General features: G+C 34.3%; 1 long non-coding RNA gene across 1 annotated transcript; it reads left to right on the top strand.

Moving 5' to 3' along the window:
• Nucleotides 1-578: 578 nt before the first annotated feature.
• LOC145276327 (uncharacterized) lies at nucleotides 579-8,078 on the top strand. The gene is made up of 2 exons (XR_013867938.1): nucleotides 579-923; nucleotides 7,341-8,078. It is a non-coding gene; the product is annotated as an uncharacterized LOC145276327 (long non-coding RNA).
• Nucleotides 8,079-8,339: the final 261 nt, after the last annotated feature.

Genomic DNA, 8,339 nt, shown 5'->3' with positions numbered 1-8,339 from the left:
TTTTTTTTTTACCTCATGCAATAATTTACTTTAGTGACTGCCACTCCCAAGGGAACAAATAGTAAAGTATATTTTTTGTTTTGCAAAACCAGATCGGGGTCATCCAATGATATCAGTGGATCTTGTGTAGTTTCTGACTTTTAGACACACACACACACACACAGGTAGGATTTTCCTTTTATATGATAGATGACTAATATATATATATATATACATATATTATTTTCTTTGAGTTTCTATTTAATTTCATAGGGTTATTTACTTATGTTATTACAAACTTTAATCTCTTTTGGAAAGAAGAAAAAAGTTATTTTCTAAAGGATATTATGCCCGCTTTTTTCTCTTTTTATTTCCACCTCTGTACTAACTTGTCTCTTACTAACACTTTTGAAAAGAAAAGAAAATACAAAGAAAAGTAGAGAAAGAAAATCTGTTACTACTCTCTTTGCTAGAGTTTAACAAAGATTTGAACGAGGAGGAGTTACAACTTTTCTTTCTTTCTTTCACACTCACCCTCCCTCTTTAAACCTCTCTCTCACGTATGGGTAGCTGACTCCCCCCTCCCACCACCACTTTTACAAAGAGTTTGCGTGTAGGTAGACAAGACGTGATTCTCTAAGTGTGTGCGTGTGTCAGCGTGTTATAATGGGTGTGCTACTGTTTTGTGCGCAAGTTGATTGTCAGTATGCGTAAGTCAATAACTTTTTTGTGTGTTGTGTCGGCGCGCCACACATCATATATGTATGTATACACACACACACACACAGAGGCAGACACTACTGAGGACAACGAGGTACACACGGAAATATTACAGTCGGGAGAAGAAAACCGTCAAACAAAAAAAGACGACAATGTCTCTAATTTTTTTTTTTTTTTTTTTACTCACCAAAGGCCGAGATGGTACGACACGCCGTTTCTAAAAGGTAACGAAGATGTGGAAAAATCAGACAATTTTTAGGTTTCAAGAAGCAAGCCAGGCGCTGGTATGTGAGGAATGGCACAAAGAATCTTGACTACGTACGGCCGGCCACCAATGCGCATGCGTTGCCGACGCACAGAAAAGGGGGCGGGGACGACTCGTAGTACGTTGGGAGAATTGACGTGTTACTTCCTCTAACGCTACCCCCCCCTCTCTCTCTCTCTTTAGGTTCTCAATACTTTTTCTTTTATATCACTCACTATAACACACACACATTTCGGTATTATTGCTATTATTATCATTTATTTTAAAAGTAAAACACCTTATTTTTTTCCCCTTTTCATATAGTTGGTACCTTTCAATTTCTTCACTTTTTGTTTCTTGTTAAATAATCTGTTACTGTAGTAAGTCTGTCGCCAACTGTGGCAAACTCTATACCGAATTGATATTGGCGACCCCCCCCCAAAAAAAAAAGTAGATTAGAGATGGGTGCAAATGTTGCCTTGATTGAACCCATCGGTATTACCCCAATGACGCCGCATCAGGCTCGACCAACAATAAACCAATTCCAAAGGAGGAGGTAATGCCTGGGAGGCTAGTAATAACATTTTCTGCTCTACTTCCTTTATATTTATTTATTTATTATTTGTTTAAAATGAAACTTCCTGCAACTTGGTGTGATGTCTCTTTGTCCAAGGATACAATTCGTGATCCTCGAGAAATATATTTACGCGAAATCCAAAATGTTCATATTACGTCTTATTTGTATGCGATCTCGTAGAGTCTGTTCGCGTCGAACATCAAAATTTCAAAATTGTTAGTATGGAGCTAGGAGCAGTATACAAGGGCTGCTGCGCAGTTGTTTGCGGCCAACACGGGGTTACCTGCTAATTTAAAAAATAACAAAACTTGTGTGTTCTAACATGTTTGTGAAAGTGCACTGCACTGGGGACGACTCGAAGCCTTAAGTTGATTACGGGAGGTTGAAAATAAGAAAATGCCTTTCGAAATAAACACCCTCAACCTCCCACGTTAAGAACGACTTTCGGAATAAACACCCTTTGCAGGTTGGACAACCAAATACACTTTCACCAACATTTTTTTTTCTTCCATTTTAGAGTTCCGCCCGCGTAAAGGGAAAAGTTACTCCCCTCTACCCATGTTAAGAATGGCTTTCGAAATTTGCATGGGAATGTTTAAACGCACACGTGCCTTTTTTTTTTTTTTTTTCCTTTGAATTGTAAACTTTTCTAAATAACACGTTCACATAAAATTCGAATCTTAATTTTTTAGCCACTGTCATGACCAATACTTTATTTTTATAATACTGTTACTGTGGACGATAGTTTCGTTTATAATCGTTGTTTATAACTTAAAGCTTAAATGACAAAATTTTACTTTGTACACGTTTTGGTAACAAAAGTATAACCTTTTTACGCAACTATTTAATATTTGATTTTATTTATTTATTTATTTTTTTTACAACCTGCCCCAACGTAATATAAACACTCTCAACCACCCATGTTAAGAACGGCTTTCGGGATAAACCCCTCCCCATGTTAAGAACGACTTTCGAGGTTGGAGGTGTTCATTCTGAAAGCCGTTCTTAACATGGGGAGGTTGGGGTGTTTATAATACGCTGGGGCAGTGGGGCACGTCGTAAAAATTTACCAATATTTTTATCCAATCCTGCGGCAAGCCTAAAAATCGGCTTTTAAAAGTTTGGGGTACTTGTTACCGTGCTGAAATAAGAACGTCATTTAAAAAGCCATTAACACGGGGAAGGTGTTTTGTAATTTTTTTTTAGACTTTCACCTAACAATTTAAAACCAAAAAAGATGGTCAAAGTTGCGTTAACTTGGAAATATGTAAAAAAAAATATCACGGTAACATAAATGCACAAGTTCTGTTCTCACATAAAAAATATTGTTTACAATTTTAAAACTTGCTCCTCAATTTCCGTATCTACTTTGTTTTTTATTTTTTTTTCTTTGTAAAATACTTTCGATTCAACTTTTGCGTTAAACAGAGCAGATGCTTGTATAATTTTAATATTTTCGTTTTTCCTTTTTGACGCAATTTTTTTTTTTTTTTTTTTTTTTTTTTTTTTTTTTTTCGACGTCATGGTCGTAAAGGCATTGTAGTAGCCCCCCCCCATGATTTTGAGATGTCAACAAATAGTATTTCTTTCACACACGCGCATTTATGCGCCTTTGATTATGTTTATATATAATTTTTGTATATAAATATTTTATATATAACTCTATTTCTTTAAAAGTTGGACCAAAATTGACTTTATTTATTGTAGCGTTAACGTTCCTGATCAAACTTTAAAATATCAAATCATAAGCCCTTCCTTAACTCTAACAACTAACCCTAAGTCCGAGTGAAAACACAAAAATGAATAGTTGAAAAAGGTGCAGAGTGCAGTGCACGCGACATGTACTAACGGAACCGTTAAAATCAATAAGGTTGCTTTCGTTTTTAAGTTTTTCAATGGCTAACTCCCGAATAAACAGTTAGGATACTTTTGTATCCATAAAACATTATTCCTTTTAAAATCGTGATTATTTGAACTACTGTTTTTATCTATTTGCAACGTTTGGACCAATGTGACCCCCCCCCCGGCCTTCTTTGGGCGCATCTTTTCGAACCAGAAGTAGTCCAAATTTAAATTTAATATTCAAACAGGGGGCCGGCAACCTTTTTTTTTGGGGGGGGGGCGGCAAACGAATATTTTCATATTTTCATCTTATTAAATAAGTGGTACTGAGTACCACTGGTACTCTCATGCACCGTGCTGAAATAATAACGTTATTTAAAAAGCCATTCTTAATATGGGGAAGGGAGGATGTTTTGTACCTATTCTTCTGTACGTTAACCTTACAATTGAATTAAAAAAAAAAAACTTTAAACTTGGAAATACGATTTAAAAAATAGCGCGGATAAGTGCATTAGCACCAAATAGGTCAATTTCTGTGCGTTTGAAAAAAAGTGTTAATTTAAACGGGTACTAGTGCAAAAAAGAGTGATCCGGGCGTAAATAATAACGTTAGTATTTAAAACGCCGTTCTTAACATGGGGAGGGGAGGGTGTTTTGCACTTATTCTATACTTCAACCTTACAATTGAATAATAATAAAAAAAAAACTTTAAACTTGGAAATACAATTTAAAAAATAGCGCGGATCACTCTCTGCACTAGCACCTTTAAACGATATCAATTATTTTTCTACATCAATATCAAAAAGAAAACAAATACAAAGGTGGCGACAGGCGAGCAAAACAAAATTAACTTGAGGGCAGGATTTGGCCCACGGACCGGAGGTTGCCGACCACGGAAAAGTCTGTAAGCTAAAAATAAGCTTGTTTTACTTAAAGAAGTTTCAAAACGTCACATGTTAGTCATTCTAGCGTTACCACGATAATCAAAGAACGACCTTACCAGAATGTATTATGGTTCTGTCCGGTTTTATGCGTATGATCAAAGACATTACCTCCTTTTTACATATAGCCACGGGGGGGGGTAGATTCCCACAATAAACCTATAAGCTAACATTGTGTCTAACTTTGCAGTGAAAAGGACAAATATACATATCACAATTGTATTGAATTTACCAGAAAATTTACCTTCAAGATAATGTTTAAGAAAAAGTGAAAACCGTGAGAAAATGAAGAGCGAAATCTTATTGACATTAAATGTTAATATATTAATGTCATATATTTTCATGTCAATTACATTTGTTCTTTTCTGAAAACTGGTTTTAATTTTAATTTTATCTGTTAACAATAACACGCACACTGAAATTGCCGATAATCACATGTTTCTCTTGTATTGACCAGTTTTGTTGTGTTTACATTCTTGCCATATTTCGCATATTCCAAACTCCATTGCGAAATACCATAGCAGCAGAAACAAAATGCCGATCAAATCAGCCGTTTTTATTTTTTTGTTTGTTTGTTTTTCTGTTTCACACACACACACACACACACACACACACACACACACACACACACAACAAAACAAAAAAAAATTACAATTAGGTCAGCATTTGTGTAACTTATTTTCTAATTCTAAATCTTTTGACAGCATTATTTTATTTGTCCTTTTTAAAGATTGTTTTAATAAGTTTTATGAATTTTAAAACTTTAAAGCTTCTTGGATTTTTAAAAGAAACTCACACGGATTTTTTTCCTTTTTCTACCTGGTTTGAAAGAAATTGCGTTATTTTATTTTCCGGACTACTATTCTCATCTTAATTCACAACGTTTCGGGCGATTTATTCCCAACCTTCAAATGTCCCTTTTCGAATTCGAGAATATTCCAAGCTAAAAAAGGTGCACATAAAAGGCCAGGAGGTTACATCAGTCGAAACGTTGTGAATCGACAAGATGTGAAACGAAACAACCAAGATGGACAGTAGTTTTTCTTAAAAGTTACTGTTCATATTGTACATCTACTTATGCAGAATACGGATCGTGCTGAAATAATAACGTTATTTAAAAACCCGTTCTTGACATGGGGTGACGGTGTTTCATAATTATTCTGTACTTTCACCTAACAATTTAATTAAGTTCAACAAATTATATTTAAAAAAAGCACAGTCCATATAAGTAGTTTTATGGGTTTATAAGCTAAATTGACTTAACTGTCCCTTTCTATCGTCGATATTAACTGATTAAAAAAAAATACCTTTCTTAACACTTAACACTATTGCGTGGCAATACGAAAATACATTTTAAAGATTAAAAAAAAGTGCGCACAGCGTGGATGTAACGAGGCCGTTAGTCTTTCGTTTTTCTTTCTTTTCTTGTGTGTGTTTGTTGTATCAGTAATGACCTGACGGAATGAGAACAATCTACCCCCATGGATTAAATAAAGGTTTCAGTTCGAAATTCCGTGCAGGTTCCAGAGTTTGATTAGAATGTTCTGATGCCAATGTTAAAAAGTTGTATCTGAAAGGTTGAACCTTACGTTGGTGAAAAGTGTTTCGAATAATAGTGTTGGGACGATGAATCGGTAAAAAAACCTAACTTTTGAAGGAATCTGAAAAAATGTTTTTTTCTGATGCAAAAAAAGAAAAAAAACGATTTTTTTCTTTTTTTAACAAAATTTGGCGCTTCGGAATAAGAACGGAAATCGAAAAATTGAATTTCAATTAAAACCAATGTACTCTATTTTAATTATGTTGAAATTATTAAAATATAAAAAATTACGAAAAATGCGTAAGTACAAAATTATTTATGAAGTTTTCGAAAAAATTGAAAGTTATACTTAAATCACAAACAAGGGAGGTAATTGCAGTTTGTCTTGTTACATTTTCTTCCAAAATCATGAAAGTGCATTTTTTTTTTTTTTTTTTTTTACACGGTGGTCATCACTTATCAAGGCCCGGAAGCCACTCAGGGATAAGGGTTATTGCAAGTACAGTACGTTGGTGTGGAGATTTGAAAGTGTTTACTTAAGGGGGCGGTTCATTAGGAATTTGTTAACGTTGGACTTGAAGACATCCAAGTTGTAGTCAGGTGGGAAGCAGGAAGACGGAACAGTTCCACAGGTGTGCAGTTCTAAGAAAGAAGCTGTGTTGATGGAATCCATCTTTTGATTTAGGCACAGATGAAGAGTGGGGGAAATCTTTGACAGTGAATTCAGCTAGACGGGTGTTTTTCGTGAAAGATTGGCGAGGGGGGACCAGAGATTGGAGTTCAGACGAGCACTTGCCATGGAAATAACGATAAAACAAGGATAGGCTCGTAACGTGTCTTCTGTGGGAGAGAGGTTGCAGGGTAGAGAAAAGGGCATCCCCCACTAAGCCACGAAGTCGTAATGTAATGTAGTAATACTTACAGCATAACAATTAAGTAAATTCCTTTTTTTTTTTTTTTGTTTAAATTGATAACATTGGTTATTAATGGAAATCCAATTTTGCGGCTTTCGATTTTCCTTATTCCATGGCTGGTACTAATGTTATTGATTTTCAACTATTAATAAAACTTAAATATGTAAACACTTTCTCCTACAAGTGTATTTTGCATTTGCGAAAACGACATACATTCTTGAGGTAATCTGAAAATTAAAAGAAAAAAGAAAAATACATAAGATAAAAATCTTATAATAGAAAAATGCGAGCATGGAAAAAAGTAAAGGACTAGTTGTTAAAACTGGAAAAGAAAAGGACAAGATATTCTAGTAAAAAATATAAATTTATAACTGAAAATATTGCATTAAGAATTCAATATACAGGGTGGCCCAAAATAGGTTTACAGTTATTAAACTATCTTTTATGTGGTTGAAGTTATTTGCTAATTAAAATGTACAAGCTCCAGAGTATAGATCTAATTTATATAAACAGCTCTTTCCTTGCTGATTGTAAGTTATTTTATTTCTGTAAAGCCAACTTTTTACTCGAATTTTTATTTCAGGGTTAATGGCGAACAATTTAAATCAAGAGCAAAGGAAAGTGATATTAAAGCAATATTGGAAGTCTGAAAATGTCGAGATGGTACGTACAGCATGGCAAGAAACTTAACTTTCACGACAAACAATTTATCGTCTAAGGAATAAATTTGATGAAACAGGTTCAGTGAGTAATGCACCGAAATCTGGGCGTCCAAAAACTTCTGAGACCGAAGGAAATGTAATGTTAGTGACCATGACATTTGTGAACAGTCCAAGGAAATCCACACGACGTGCTTCTGCAGAATTATCCATACCAAGAACATCATTGCAACGCTTAATGCGTAATCTGAAATTTAAACCTTACCGACCAAGACTAGTACATGGTCTTTTAGAGGACGACGCAGATCGTCAACTGTAAACCTACTTTTGAGCTACCCTGTATGTTATAAATTGAATAATAAAAATTCTTAATGCTGCAATATTTTAAGTTATAAATTTGTTTTTTACTAGAATATCTTGTCCTTTTCTTTTTCAGTTTTAACAACTAGTCCTTTACTTTTCCATGTTTAAGCCTAACCATATTATTTTTCATGTTTGCATTTTTCTATTGTAATCCATGATTTTTTCAGGCTTCCAGTAAATTCACTTATTCTTTAATTTCAGTCTTCTTTTTTTCCCCCTATAAACCTAACATACACATATTTAACAATGTATGGGACTCGTCTGCTTTCAATAAAATCACCCCAATTATCTCCCTTGAATTCTTTCATTCTTTCTGTTTCTCTCGTTACTTGTCTTTTCGCGAGAGCAGTGAATTAGTAGCAACAGTAGTCGTTTAAGCGACGTGGTTGCTATGGAGACCAGTCATAAAAAAAATGTTGCTCACCTTATGTTTTTTTATGAATTTGAACACCAGTAAATTTATAACTTTTTTTTACTGAACAAAAATTGAGGAAACATTTTTCACTATAGCTGAGAAGGTGATCTATAAATTGTAATAATTGTTTGAAATTTGGTCGAAA

Source organism: Euprymna scolopes, unplaced genomic scaffold (assembly GCF_053919585.1).
Source record: "Euprymna scolopes isolate OS-2025 unplaced genomic scaffold, ASM5391958v1 sca843, whole genome shotgun sequence".
NCBI classification, from domain to species: Eukaryota; Metazoa; Mollusca; class Cephalopoda; order Sepiida; family Sepiolidae; genus Euprymna; species Euprymna scolopes.
The sequence above is the reverse complement of the archived record's forward strand: the minus strand, read 5'-3'. Positions and strand labels throughout refer to the sequence as shown.